This window comes from Mesoplodon bidens (assembly GCF_964165515.1).
Source record: "Mesoplodon bidens genome assembly, contig: HAP1_SCAFFOLD_158, whole genome shotgun sequence".
NCBI classification, from domain to species: Eukaryota; Metazoa; Chordata; class Mammalia; order Artiodactyla; family Ziphiidae; genus Mesoplodon; species Mesoplodon bidens.
The window spans coordinates 874,460-889,424 of NW_027671699.1; the positions used below are offsets into that span (position 1 = coordinate 874,460).

Sequence of the window (14,965 nt, forward strand, 5' to 3'; positions counted from 1 at the left end):
CGGTCAGATGCTCCCTTCCCCAGGAAGCAAGCCAGGAGTACTGCATGCCAGATGGGGACTGATTGGAGCCCCGCCCTTTGCATCATAATCCCCTTATCCCACCAGTAAACCCCTTGGTCACAGGAGCCAGACTTTGTGGGTTCCATTCTTAGTAACATAAGTGCCTTGATTGGAGTACTCCTTACCTAGCAATCTAAGGTAGTTAGGGGTCTAGAGACACATCCTGTGGTCCTAGCGATGTTGGAGTTACACCCACCTCTCTGGGGCAGAGTTTCAGCGCCAAATGTAAATAGATCCCGGTAGCTGGGAACTGTCCACAATGTTATGGCTAGGTGGGGGTTATAGTTTTTTTTTTCTGTATACGTGTATATATGTGTGTGTGTGTGCGTATATTTGAACAGAGTAAAGAGGCAATGGAACAGGAAGCATAGGAATTCTATGGAATGGGAGAAAAGATTTGCCAACTACATGACAGCTAAGGGACTAATGTCCAAACATAAAAGGACACAATTAAAACAAAAGCTGAATAATCTAATTAAAAAGTGGGCTGAACACTTTAGCAGATATATTCCTCTCATAGGAGACCTATGAATGACCAACAGACACATGAAAATTTGCTCAAGTTCTGCACTAGTAAGAGAAATGCAACATAAAACCACAAAAAGATATCGACTCACACATTTTATAGTGGTCATTATGAAAAAGACAAGACATAAAAGTGTAGTCAAGCATGTAGAAAAAAAGAGAACACTTACAGACTGTTGGTGGGAATGTAACTTAGTACAACCACTATGGAAAATAATTCGGATGTTCCTCAAAATAGTAAAAACAGTACCACCATATAACCTAGCAATTCCATTTCTGAATATACATATTTGAAGGAAATGAAATTAATTACTGAGATATTTGCACTCCCTTGTTCACTGTACTAATATTTACCTAAAATATGCAAGGCATAGTCATTAACTATGTCATTGTTTATCAATGGTTAAATGAATCCTTTTAATGTGCTGTTGCATTCTCTTTGCTAGTATTTGGTGGAGGATTTTTGCATCTATGTTCATCAGTGACATTGGCCTGTAGTTTTCTTTCTTTGTGACATCCTTGTCTGGTTTTGGTATCACGGTGATGTTGGCCTCCTAAAATGTGTTTGGGAGTGTTCCTCCCTCTGCTATATTTTGGAAGACTTTGAAAAGAATAGGTGTTAGCTCTTCACTAGTTGTTTGATAGAGTTCGCCTGTGAAGCCGTCTCGTCTTGGGCTTTGTTTGTTGGAAGATGTTTAATCACAGTTTCGATTTCAGTGCTTGTGATTGGTCTGTTCATATTTTCTATTTCTTCCTGATTCAGTCTTGGCAGGTTGTGCATTTCTAAGAAGTTTTCCATTTCTTCCAGATTGTCCAATTTATTGGCATAGAGTTGCTTGTAGCAATCTCTCATGATCTTTTGTATTTCTGCAGTGTCAGTTGTTACTTCTCCTTTGTCATTTCTAATTCTATTGATTTGAGTCTTCTCCCTTTTTTTCTTGATGAATCTGGCTAATGGTTTATCAATTTTGTTTATCTTCCCAAAGAACCAGCTTTTGGTTTTCTTGATATTTGCTGTTGTTTCCTTCATTTCTTTTTCATTTATTACTCATCTGATGTTTTTGATTTCTTTCCTTCTGCGAACCTTGGGGGTTTTTTGTTCTTCTTTCTCTTATGGCTTTAGGTGCAAGGTTAGGTTGTTTATTTGAGATGTTTCCTGTTCCTTAAGGTAGGATTGTATTGCTATAAACTTCCCTCTTAGAACTGCTTTTGCTACATCCCATAGGTTTTTGGTCATCATGTCTCCATTGTCATGTGTTGCTAGGTATTTTTTGATTTCCTCTTTGATTTCTTCAGTGATCACTTCGTTATTAAGTAGTGTATTGTTTAGCCTCCATGCGTTTGTATTTTTTTACAGATCTTTTCCTGAAATTGCTATCTAGTCTCATAGCATTGTGGTCGGAAAAGATACTTGATAGAGTTTCAATTTTCTTAAATTTACCAAGGCTTGATTTGTGACCCAAGATATGATCTATCTTGGAGAACGTTCCATGTGCATTTGAGAAAAATGTGTATTCTGTTGTTTTTGGATGGAATGCCCTATAAATATCAATTAGGTCCACCTTTTTTAATGTATCACATAAAGCTTGTGTTTCCTTATTTATTTTCATTTTGGATGATCTGTCCATTGGTGAAAGTGGGGTGTTAAAGTCCCCTACTATGAATATGTTACTGTCGATTTCCCCTTTTATGGCTGTTAGTATTTGTTTTATGTACTGAGGTGCCCCTATGTTGGGTGCATAAATATTTACAATTGTCATATCTTCCTCTTGGATCGATCCCTTGATCATTATGTAGTGTCCTTCTTTGTCTCTTGTAATAGTCTTTATTTTAAATTCTATTTTCTTCTGATAAGAGAATTGCTACCCCAGCTTTCTTTTGAATTCCATTTGCATGGAATATCATTTTCCATCCCCTCACTTTCATTCTGTATGTGTCCCTCGGTCTGAAGTGGGTCTCTTGTACACAGCATATATATGGGTCTTGGATTTGTATCCATTCAGCTTGTCTGTGTCTTTTGGTCGGAGCATTTAACCCATTTACCTTTAAAGTAATTATCAGTATGTATGTTCCCCTTCCCACTTCTTAATTATTTTGTATTTGTTTTTGTAGATCTTTTTCTTCTCTTGTGTCTCTTGCCTAGAAAAATTCCTTTAGCATTTGCTGTAAAGTTAGTTTGGTGGTGCTGAAGTCTCTCAGCTTTTGCTTGTCGTTAAAGTTTTTAATTTCCCCATCAAATGTGAATGAGATCCTTGTTAGGTAGTGTAATCTGGGTTGTAGATTTTTCTCCTTCATCACTTTAAATATGTCCTGCCACTCCCTTCTGGCTTGCAGGGTTTCTGCTGAAAGATCCACTGTTAACCTTATGGGGAATCTCTTTTGTGTTGTTTGTTTGTTTGTTTGTTTTCCCCTGCTGCTTTTAATATGTTTTCTTTGTATTTAATTTTTGATAGTTTGATTAATATGTGTCTTGGCGTGTTTCTCCTTGGATTTATCCTGCATGGGACTCTGTGCTTCCTGGATTTGATTAAATTTTTCCTTTCCCATATTACGGATATTTTGAACTATAATCTCTTCAAATATTTTCTCAGTCCCTTTCGTTTTCTCTTCTTCTTCTGGGACACATATGATTCGAATGTGGTGCATTTAATATTGTCCAAGAGGTCTGTGAGACTGTCTGCAGTTCTTTTCATTCTTTTCTCCTTATTCTGCTCTGCAGTTTTATTTCCATTATTTTACTTCCAGGTCACTTATCCATTTTTTCTGCCTCAGTTATTCTGCTACTGATCCATTCTACAGTATTTTTAGTTTCATTTATTGTGCTGTTCATCATTACTTGTTTCTTCTTTACTTGTTCTAGGTCTTGTGAAATGTTTCTTGCATTTTCTCTATTCTATTTCACAGATTTTGGATCATCTTCACTATCATTATTCTGAATTCTTTTTCAGGTAGACTGCCTATTTGCTCTTCATTTACTAGGTCTGGTGGGTTTTTACCTTGCTCCGTCATCTGCTGTGTGTTTTTCTGTCTTCTCATTTTGCTCATCTTTCTGTGTTTGTGGTCTCCTTTTTGCAGGCTGCAGGTCCGTAGTTCCCATTGTTTTTGGTGTCTGTCTGCAGTGGCTAAAGTTCATTCAATGGGTTGTGTAGGCTTCCTGGTGGAGGGGACTCTGGTGCCTGTGTTCTGGTGGATGCAGTTGGATCTTGTCTTTCTGGTGAAAATTTCCAGGTCTAGTGTTGTGTTCTAGGGTGTCTGTGGCCTTATTATGATTTCAGGCAGCCTCTCTGCTAATGGGTGGTGTTGTGTTCCTGTCTTGCTAGTTGTTTGGCATATGGTGTCCAGCACCATAGCTTGTTGGTTGTTGAGTGAAGCTGGGTCTTGACATTGAGACGGAGATCTCTGGGAGATTTTCACCATTTGATATTATGTGCAGCTGGGAGGTCTCTTGTGGGCCAGTGTCCTGAATTTGGCTTCCCCACCTCAGAGGCACAGCACTGACTCCTGGCTGGAGCACCAAGAGCCTTTCATCCACATGGCTCAGAATAAAAGGGAGAAAAAGTAGAAAGAAGGAAAGAAAGAAGGAAGGAAGGAAAGCAAGAAAAAAGAAAAGATAGATAAAATTTAAAAAGTTATTAAAACAAAAATAAAAAATAATTATTAAGGAAAGAAATATTTTATAAGTAAAAAAAAAATTGACAGACAGAACCATAGGACAAATTGTGAAAGCAAAGCTATACAAACAAAATCTCACACAGAAGCATACACATACACACTCACAAAAAGAGGAAAAGAGGAATAAATAATATATCTTGCTCACAAAGTCCACCCGTCAATATGGGATGAACCATTGTCTATTCAGGTATTCCACTGATGCAGGGTACATGAAGTTGATTGTGGAGAATTAGTCTGCTGCTCCTGAGGCTGCTGGGAGAGATCTCCCTTTATCTTTTTTGTTTTTGTTGTCTGTGTTTTGTTGTTTGTTTTAGTTTTTGACCCTGGTGTGAAATATCTTTTAAAAATATATTTTTTAATTAAGTGTACTTTCATTTATTTATTTATTTTTAACTGTACTTGGTTTTCATTTCTGTGTGAGGGCTTTATCTAGTTTTGGCAAGCAGTGGCCACTCTTCATTACAGTGTGCAGGCCTCTCACTGTCGTGGCCTCTCTTGTTGTGGAGCTTAGGCTCCAGACGTGCAGGGTCAGTAGTTGTGGCTTACGGGCCTAGTTGCTCCACGTGGCATGTGGGATCTTCCCAGACCAGGGCTCGAACCCGTGTTACCTGCATTAGCAGGCGGATTCTCAATGATTGTGCCACCAGAGAAGCCCCCCTTTCTCTTCTTTGCCCGCACAGCTCCTGTGTTTCCGCTATGAATTTGGCCCTGCCTCTGCATGTAGCTTGCCTGAGGGTGTCTGTTCTTCGCTCAGACAGGACATGGTTAAAGGAGCCACTGATTCAGTGGCTCTGCCTCTCTCAGGCCGTGGGGATGGAGGCATATGGATGCAGGTCTGGCCTGTGGTGTCCAAATCTGGCGTGACTTTGCAGCAGCCTGAGGTGCACAATGAATTCTCCTGGGGAAGTTGTCCCTGGATCTCGGGACCCTGACACTGGCGGGCTGCTCTGCTTCCTGTTCACGGAGGCATGAGGAGGGACCTGTGCTTCTACACAGGATTCTAGGTGGTGGCAGCAGCAGCCTTAGCATCTCATGCCCATCTCTGGGGTCACGCTGATAGCCACAACTCTCACCCTTCTCTGGAGCTCCTTTAAGTAGCGCTCTCCTCGCGCACCAGGAATCAAAGAGGGAAGAAAATGTCTCTTGCCTCTCTGGAAGCTCCAGACTTCTTTCCGGACTCCCTCCCGGCTAGCCGTGCTGCACTAACCCATTCAAGCTGTGTTCACATCGCCAACTCCAGTCCTCTCCTTGCGCTCTGACCCAAGCCCGAGTCAAAGCTCCCAGCTCCTGCATGCCCCGGCCATTGAGCAGACCAGCCTCTTGGGCTGGTGAGTCCCAGTCATCACCGATACTCTGTGTGGGAACCTCTCTGCTTTGCCCTCCACACCCGTTGCTGTGCTCTCCTATGTGGTTGCAAAGCTACACCCCTCAACCACCAGCAGTCTCCGCCCACAAAGGGGCTCCTAGTGTATGGAAGCCTTTCCTCCTTCACAGCTCCCTCCCACTGGTGCAGGTCCCATCCCTATTCTTTTGTCTCTGTTTTTTCTTTTTTTCTTTTGCCCTACACAGGTACGTGGGGAGTTTCTGCCCTTTTGAGAGGCCTGAGGCCTTCTGCCAGTGTTCATTAGGTATTCTGTAGGAGTTGCTCCACGTGTAGATGTATTTCTGATGTATCTGTGGGGAGGAAGGTGATCTCCGTGACTTACTCTTCTGCCATCTTCCTGAACTCCCCCTCTATTGCTTTTTAAACAGAGAGGACAAAGGAAAAAATAGCAAACCAATGGTTTACCAGAACAGGTGGATTTAATCTTTTCTCATAAGCTTGGATGTGAGGCAAATTCCATGCTGGTGGGAGGGGCTGAGCCTTTCATACTATCACCTGAACCTACAGAGCTAAAGAAAGGCTGGTCTTTCCCACAGACAACAGGGTACAGGCCTTTGACAAAAGAATGATATGACACACTTGGATTAATAACTCTTTATTAAGAATTCCAACTCCAAACAGTAGAAAGCAGCAGCAACAACAAAAAGTCCTCAGAAGAACTTAAGGCTCAGCATTTGCGACAACTATAAGAGAAATGGAAATAGATTGATTTGACTGAGAATGAGGTAGATGGGTGTAGAGGGAATAGCGAATGGTGTATCGTACATAGGGGACATCCAAATCATTGCCGCTCTAGTTGCAGCACAGCTCAAGAAACAGTGCTTGAATGTGGTGTCCCAGCTTTTGCTTTGATACTCGTTTCACTATTGCTGACATCCTGGGGTGAGGAGAAAGAGAGTCTGTGAAGTAAACAGAGAGGAAAGACTTACAGAGACAAATTTAAGAGAACAGTGAAGATGAGTTGCATAGCTAGCTGATGTTTCCCACCCCAGGCAGGACCTGTTTCTGTTTGCACACTGACCCAACTCAAGCCTGAGTTGATCTTTGATCTTACTTGCTGTCTTGATAAAGGAGTAGAACATAGATACACCCTGGAACAGCATGATGATCTCTAACTTGTACTCTGTCTGAAGAGGGTGGAAACGAGGAGGGGCAACAGGGTCACTGGGATGGACAGTACCAGTAACCTGGGCAACCACCACCACAGGTGCAGTGAGTGAAAGGGTCTTACCTTAAAATAGTCAAGGAACTGCTTGAGGGGCATCTCTTCACCATTAGGCTGCAGCCACTGTACCTCAAAGCAATCCCACAGTGACCACTGCTGGTTGTAGTATTATGGGACAAAGCACAGAGTAAAGCACAAAGAGTAAAATGGGAGCAAGCCCTAATCATACGCTCCTCTTCATTTCACAAACATGCCAGTTCCATTCCTACTTTGCACAGGTTCAAACAATGAACAAAGGATACACAAAATTAAAAAAGCCTCTCACCAGGTATGATGAAAACTAGAGCCTGTTCTACCGAAATAAGATACACACAACTTCTACGCATGCACACACACACACATAGCATCAATCACTGATGGGCAACACCAAAGGTTTCTATAAAAGCAAGCCCTTACCTGGTGATGGTGTGGGGCAAGAGGCTCAGAGAAACGGAAAAAAAAGGAAGGGCCAAGTTGATGAAGCTGTTCTTATAGGACTCAAGCTGTTGGTGTCCCTGAACTACCTTGTACAGCTCCAGACCTGCAAGGCCAACTATAGCTGCTATGGCTGGAATGATCTTCCCTGCAATCAGCTTGATCTGTAATACAGAAGGTGATGAGAAGACATAGTTGTTAGAGACGTTCAAGGTCTACAGAAGACTTCAAATGTGGCAGAGTTAAACTTGGAAAAGGATGCAAGGTTAGGTATAGAGTATTGTAATCTTATGCCGGTCAGCAGGGGGAATGTTATAGCTCTCTGCCCGGAGACTCAATACAGCCACAATGAAATGCATATGAAAGTTGCTGTCATCATCCTGTTGTGAGTGGGGACAGAGGAAGAACAGGAGAGACAGAGTTAAAGAGAAAAAGTTTTCCTGGATACTGGGAACTGAGGTATATTCACCTCAATTACCTGCCAGACCAGCCAAATACTAGCCCAGACCACAAAAGATACTTGGGTCATCCAATGCAGGAGAAACGGGTCCGTGCACCAGTCGGGGAAGATCCCACATGCCAGGGAGCGGCTGGGCACAGGAGCCATGTTTGCTGAGCCTTCACATCCTGCGCCTGTGCTCAGTAATGGGAGAGCCCACAAGAGAGAGAAAGCCACGTACCAAAAAAAAAAAAAAAAAATTTACATAATTACAGTCAGGCCTGTAATCCCCAAAAATGCTTAGGGTGGCTCAGCCATTTCTCATACACGGTTGAGGTCCCCATCACAGCACCTTCTCAAAGTTGATGGGGTAGATCTTGAACCCAGGGAGGCTCTCTGGTTGGTCAGCATGGCTCGAGCTCCTGCAGGTGATTATCCACTGCGGAAAGGGAGGAAGTACACGTTAGTCCTTAGATACATGTTAAATCCCTGTTCACGGTCTGAGGTGCCAGCAGGAGTCCAGGGTGGGGCAGAGATGTTCAGGCAGATAAAGGATTTGAAAAGGAGAGACATCATGGGAAAGAGAAAAGAAGGGGGAAAGATAGGGCAGAAAACATGTCAGAAAAGAAAAAGGTAGACAGGTGTGTGGGACATGGAGATATGTAGAGACACTGAGGGCAACAGGTAAAGCCACTAAGAAAGGATATAGACAGCAGCATTAATCATGACAGATAAGAGGTGAAAGCACAGAAGTTGTTCACTGCTGAATGAGTGGACAGAAAAATGTGATCTATCCATCCAATGAAATATTAAGCCTTAAAATCCATTCCATTAAATAGTAAGCCTTCCAAACTGGAAGTCTACTATATTTAAAGATGGTAAATCCTTTGTGTTTCTTACCACAATTAAAAAAAAAAAAAGGGAGTCAATGAGAACATACTTCAAGAGAAAGACATAGAGAGAGATGGGGAGACATGAAGGAAGATACGAGGGAAAACAAGAGACAGAGGGATAAGAGATACAGAAAGGAACATAGGGGGAAAGTGTACAGACAGCAAAGAAGAGAGTAATATGAAATGGGAGAGACGTGAAAAAAATCTGAAGAGGGAGACCAAGGAGGATAAATGTGAAGATTATGAGAACGTTCAGAGAATGGGAAAGTTCAAAACACCTGAAAGGGAGACACGTAGGGAGATAAAGAAAGAAAATATACAAAGAGGAGCATGAGAGAGTAGTTATTTCGGAAGGGAAATGCGGGGGATACATCAGGAGGGGAGAGATATACAGATGAAGAAATTGAAGGATATATATAAAGAAGATGAAATGTAGAGGAAGACTTACAGAGCATGAGACAGAATACGGTAGAGGGGGGGAAATTTGAGTCGGGGGGTAGTTAGAGATGGAGAGATGAGGAGGGCTATCTAGAGAGGGAGATGAGGAAAGATATATGGAGGTTAAAAATAGGTTAGGCCTTCCCTGGTGGCCCAGTGGTTGAAAATATGCCTGCCAGGGCAGGGGACACGGGTTCGAGCCCTGGTCTGGGAAGATCCCACATGCGACAGAGCAAGTAGGCCCGTGAGCCACAAGAAGTGAAAGCCCTCACACAGAAATGAAGACCCAACACAGCCTATATAAATAAATAAATCAGTAAATAAATAAATAACAATAGGGTAAACAGGCATACCAAAGAAGGGGGGAGGTGGATGAGGAGATCTATAATGAAATGAATCAAGGAAGAAATCAAGGCAGAGAGCATACTGGTAAAGATCATATCCATTTGTCCCTGCATATGGACACAAAAAGAAACAGAGAAAGAACAAAACAAAGCAAACATACACACAGAAAAGAGCTGGACAACTGGTGCACCTGAGGGAGAAACAGTGGGAAGAACAAAGTAGTAGGGCATCAGAGAACTTGCCTCAACCAACCAACCTTATTTTAAATTGGAAGAAGCAAGGACCAAAGGACAGTGTGGATTAATCTCAGGCCTGTGATCTCAGAGCAGAGCCAGTGGCAAAACACAAGTACAGGGGAGGCTTGCATAGGTAGGTGATAAGTAGGATGCTAGCTCTAGGCCAACTAGGTAAACATCCTCACCAACACACGAAGTGGTCTGCAGCTCCTGGTCAGAAACATGGATCTTGACACCAGACTTCGGGGTGAACTCAAGGACCTGCACAGACTGAATGAGTATGATTACAGAAGCTCGGTCCTGAGAGCCCCTCAGCCCATAGGCCTGGGCAAACAGGTTGGCAGCAGCTATCACCTAGTCCAGATGCAGGGGCTAAAAGAAGGCAAGGTATGGAGGGGTAAGCATATCAGTACTCACCTAAGGAGCTGCAGCCTCCTTCCCATCCACGTACCCACATTTGACCCGACTGTAGGAGACCTGAGGGAGGAGACTTCATTGCTGACATCAAAGATGAGCGTCTGTGCACAGACCAGAAAGGGGCTCCTGAGCTTGTAAGCTAGGAAAACAGAAAGATGTGGGAGAGTGGGACCTGAGAGGAGAGGTCTTTCTCATAATTGTGACTCCTCATTTTCAAGCCCGGAAGTCCCAAATTAGTATATCGCTGGGCACCCCCTTTGTGCCAGACACAGAGCTATTTATGAAACTTTTATGGATTGCCAGTCGTGTAGTAACATATTTAATTTATTAACTTAGTAAATAGAAATCAACCCTCATAGAACTCTCATGAAATTAGGTCACCATTATTCCAACTTCCTACATGAGGCTACTAAGGCACAGAGAGAAAATACATGATTAGTCCCAATATCAAATGCAGTTGAGATTTGAAGCCACCTAGGTCCCGTGCTCTTAACACCAAAATTTCTCTTCTACAATCTCTATAGCCCTGACAGGGAATCTGGAATGACTCATGTCATATCTAAGGGAAATAGGTACCAAGTATGTTGCTTGAGAGAACAGGGCTGGGCAGGTAGAGGAGAGAGGTTGGGAGGAACAGGTCTTTGACTTCAAAAATCACTCACTTAATCATTTAATGAGATCTCTGGGACTTGGTGGTCTTGCCACAAATGGATGAACTGCAATGAACCATGTCAAAAGCGTGTAACAAACTGCTTCCAGTAAGCCTATTCTGACAAATGGAGCCCAGAAGAGTGTAATACCTGGTTCGGAGGAAAGCTGCGCAGCAGCTGTCTGATGTTGTTGGAGCACTGGTTGTGCCAGTGCTAGTAAGCCCACGTCACACAGTCAGCCCATGTATGTGGCCGCTGAAGCACCAGGCTGAGCTGCACAGCCTGCAGCACCTCTAGGGTTTGGATGCCTGCCAGGTGCAGTGTTTGCTCCACAAACTTTGAATCCCTATCAAGAATTAGAGAGGACAAAAACTCAGAGTTACACAGTGATCCCAGAGGGAGCTTAACAGCATGAAAAGTCAGTGCTGACTCCCAAATGTATAAGGCCCAAGGAATCATTAGATTATTTGAAAAGTAGACCATGTCCTTAGTGTTACACTGGTTACAGAATGCTTTGACTGACAGGCAGCAGACACGGTGAGCGAGGATTTGGACAGAATTACTCACATTACGTACTGGTTGACGTTTTCTGCTGGTTGCTTGAAGAGACCTTCAAACTCATCCATGGCAGACAGAGCAAATCAACACTATGTGGGTTACGGGAAACAAATAAGTTTCTGTAGGCCTTAGGACCACCATCAGGAAATACAGCAAATAGGAAGAGCATGGCTGTTATGGGAGAACAGAGGAAGAAAACCCTCCCAATCTGTCTCGTCAAACTTGTCAAGCCCTCACCACTTCAATGTAAAAACCTATGATCTTAATCTGGGAAGAGGTTTACACACAAGTGTACATTCATGCAGAATTTATTAAGATGTACACATTACCCTAGGTATGTCATGCATCAATTCAAGAAAAAGTTCACACCAAGAATAAAACATGAACGATCTCTATGCAGGTTCTGGGGACTGGGAAGAAAGTAAGATAGAGGTTTGACCCCTGTGAATTCGGAGGTCGATAAATAGTCACTGGTGAAGTGATCTGGAGCACCTTGATGCTCGAAATCCAGGTTCAAAGGCCAGCTGTGCCACAGTCTTGTGACAATCAGGCATATCTTTACTTGTGTTTCCTCATTTTAAAGACAAACACTGTAACAGTAAAACTACACCTCATGGAGTTAATAAGAAATAAGCAAACATGTACACATTTAAAGCTTAGTTTGAAAGTCACAAGGGCATATTAAGTATACATGATTTTCTGAATTCCTGTGAGAGTTACTACTGTCATTCCAATTTTACAGATAAGGAATCTGAAGCATGAAGTGGTTAAGTCCAAGGGCACATAGTATATTAGTTTTAAAATCCTTTTTATTGGCCTTTCTGCATACTGGGTAGAGAGAAACACAATAATAGAACCATAACCTAGGAGAGGATTTATATGTATAGAAATGAACACACACACCCAAACACATCTCTTTCTCCGTCTCTCTGTATCTACACACACACACACACACACACACACACACACCAACATGGGATGCATGGAAAGGGAGAAAGACACATACTGAACTGACTCCACAAGTATAAACTCATCCCTTCTGGAAGGAAAAGTGACAGACTGAACTGTTACTGCTCATTTTCTTCCTGTTCCCATACTTCCTAAACATAGCCTCAAAGACTGGGTTAAGAATCATTTTGATAAAAGGATGGTTATTTGTGGTTTGAAAGGGGACTGTAATTAGGGCCAAGTTCTGAGGACCAGTTAATGGGGTGCTTTTACTTTGTCAATGTACATGAGAGTTATGCTCTTTTGTATGTATGTGTACTATATAAACACAACTATGCTGACAAACTACTAAACATATTTTGGGAAACAATTAGAAAATTATTCCTAAATATGGACGTAATATTAGAGATATCTAAATAACTAGCAGAGATGATATTAAGTTAATTTTGTTCAACAACAAAATAGTATCCTGTACACAAAGAAACATATCCTCACCGTTTAGATATACACTTCTCACATAAAGTATTACACATGGTATAAATAATACTTCCCTGTATGTTTGCAAAATAAAAATTTCAAGTTAAAAAATAATTATGAAAAGCATTAGGCTCCTAGGTTTAAAGTGAGTGAAGGAGAGTTAAAGAGAGGGCAGATATTACATACACTGAGTCTTCATCATCGGAATAACAAGTTTGGCAACTGAGACACTGTCCCAGTACATATCTGTTCCACCTCTTTCTCCCTGCAAGGCTGATCACCTGCAAAGTGTGCTCGATGACATTCGGGAAGTTCTTCAGTGTGCACCTGGGATTGGACTTGTCAGGAGGGTCCTGGCTGGAGCTGTATGACTCTGTCAGGAAGGGGATAAACCCTTACACATTACCCTTGGTACCCAGTGTGCCTGACTCCAGAAGAGGCTTTCGGTACAACACACAGCAGCAGTCCATATACGTGCCTGTGAGAAAGTTGCAGCAGGTGAGGGTGGGGAAAATAACATCAGGATAGGACACGGTGACACACACTCCCTAAAACACACACATTACTCTCGCCTCGTCCTCACCCATCCCCAAAACTCACGGGCATCCACATTGTCCGAGGCATTGTCCACACCATCCAGGTTTTGGAGGAATTTATCAATCATACACATGCTCTGTGTGAGGGCCCACACAGTTCTGATGGCTCATCACACGGATGTGTGCGTTTATCTGGTTCACAGCTGCAGCATCTGTATCAGACTTCAATTTCTGGGTAGTGATGGAGAAACAGAACTGTCATTCACATAATCACCCAACAAAACTTTACAGAGCTGTTCTGAAAACTGATTTAAGTAATGATGCACAAGACCTAGGCTCTGAGGTCAGGAGGCTCTGTGGTCTATGACAAATGCCACACAGATTGGGCTGGGACAAATGAGGAATGGTGTGATTAAAAAAGGAAAACAGTGATACAATAGGAGACAATGGGTTGAGTATCTGTTCTTTTGTCTACCGAACATCCACTGTTTTTCGTTACTAGCACACCGAGTTGGAGTGCATTCACGCAAAGAAAACCAAGGTCCTCTGAACTTACAAAAACAAAAAGGATCCTCTGAAAGTCCAAGTCAGATCACATTCCTCTCCTCAAAGCCCTCTATTGATTCCCACTTTCACTAAGGGTGAAATGAGCTGGTCCCTATTCCTTTGACAACCTTCTCTCTTACCATGATCTATCTCTGTCTCTACTCCTTAAACATAGCAGCCATATTCAAAACTCAGGGTTTTGCTCACACTGTTAACTTCACCTGGCATACTCTTCCCTGAGATTTCTTCCTGTTCTCGTATACCATCTTTAATTCTCTGCGGTTATACCACCTTTCCAATGTGGATTTCCTTTACCACACTGCAAACCACCCTCTCATGGCACTTCCAGTTCTATATCTTGATTTTCATTCTTGCCCCTACACAGTATGTTTCAACTTGTTATGTTCTAACCACATACAGTGTTATTGTATTTATTATTTGCTCTAGCAGTTGTCCAAAATGAAGTTAAAACAAAGTTTGTGGTTTCTTTTTTATCTGATGCACAGCTATCAGGATTTCCTACGTTTGATATTTAATCTGAGAACATTTTAAAATATTATTACTCCATTTAAAATTGGAGGGGCTTCCCTGGTGGCACAGTGGTTTAGAATCTCCCAGCTAATGCAGAGGAAATGTTTTTGAGCTCTGGTCTTGGAAGATCCCACATGCAACGGAGCAACTAGGCCAGAGCCACAACTACTGAGCCTGCACGTCTGGAACCTGTGCTCCACAAAAAGACAGGCTGCACTAGTGAGAGGCCTGCACACTGCGATGAAGCATGGTCCCCGCTTATCACAACTAGAGAAAGACCTCACATAGAAAGGAAGCCCCAACACAGCCAAAAATTAATTAATTAATTAATTAATAAATATGGAATAATTCCATTATATACTACAAACACTATGAAAGAAACTCCAATACAAAGCGTTAATGACAGGAGTCAATCTGTATTTACAGTTTTACAAATTTTACTTATATAATGTCTTAGAAGATAGCTGAATTTTCGTTATTTACTGACTTTAATGTATTACATGTTTTGCTTGAAAGATGTCAGGGATATCCAGCCTCACAGAAAAAAAATCAATAACATTTTCAGATGACTGTTGATATTTAAAATTATATATATATCAAAACTTGACAAGCGATATTTCTTTAAAGTTTAGTTGAAAGGTAAAATACTGATCCACATCAATACCCACTGT

At 42.1% G+C, this 14,965-nt stretch overlaps 1 pseudogene across 1 annotated transcript in view; it reads right to left on the minus strand.

Moving 5' to 3' along the window:
• Window positions 1-5,959: 5,959 nt before the first annotated feature.
• Window positions 5,960-14,965, minus strand: part of LOC308611141 (ubiquitin-like modifier-activating enzyme 1) — a 58,202-nt pseudogene continuing 49,196 nt past the window's right edge. The window contains exons 10-21 of the transcript in view: window positions 13,282-13,448; window positions 12,963-13,159; window positions 11,266-11,330; window positions 10,849-11,044; window positions 10,126-10,187; window positions 9,817-10,003; window positions 8,072-8,158; window positions 7,568-7,660; window positions 7,263-7,444; window positions 6,873-6,974; window positions 6,696-6,768; window positions 5,960-5,997 (exon numbers count right to left, since the gene is read on the minus strand). The product of the transcript in view is annotated as a ubiquitin-like modifier-activating enzyme 1 (transcript). The remainder of the gene's footprint in view (window positions 5,998-6,695; window positions 6,769-6,872; window positions 6,975-7,262; window positions 7,445-7,567; window positions 7,661-8,071; window positions 8,159-9,816; window positions 10,004-10,125; window positions 10,188-10,848; window positions 11,045-11,265; window positions 11,331-12,962; window positions 13,160-13,281; window positions 13,449-14,965) is intronic.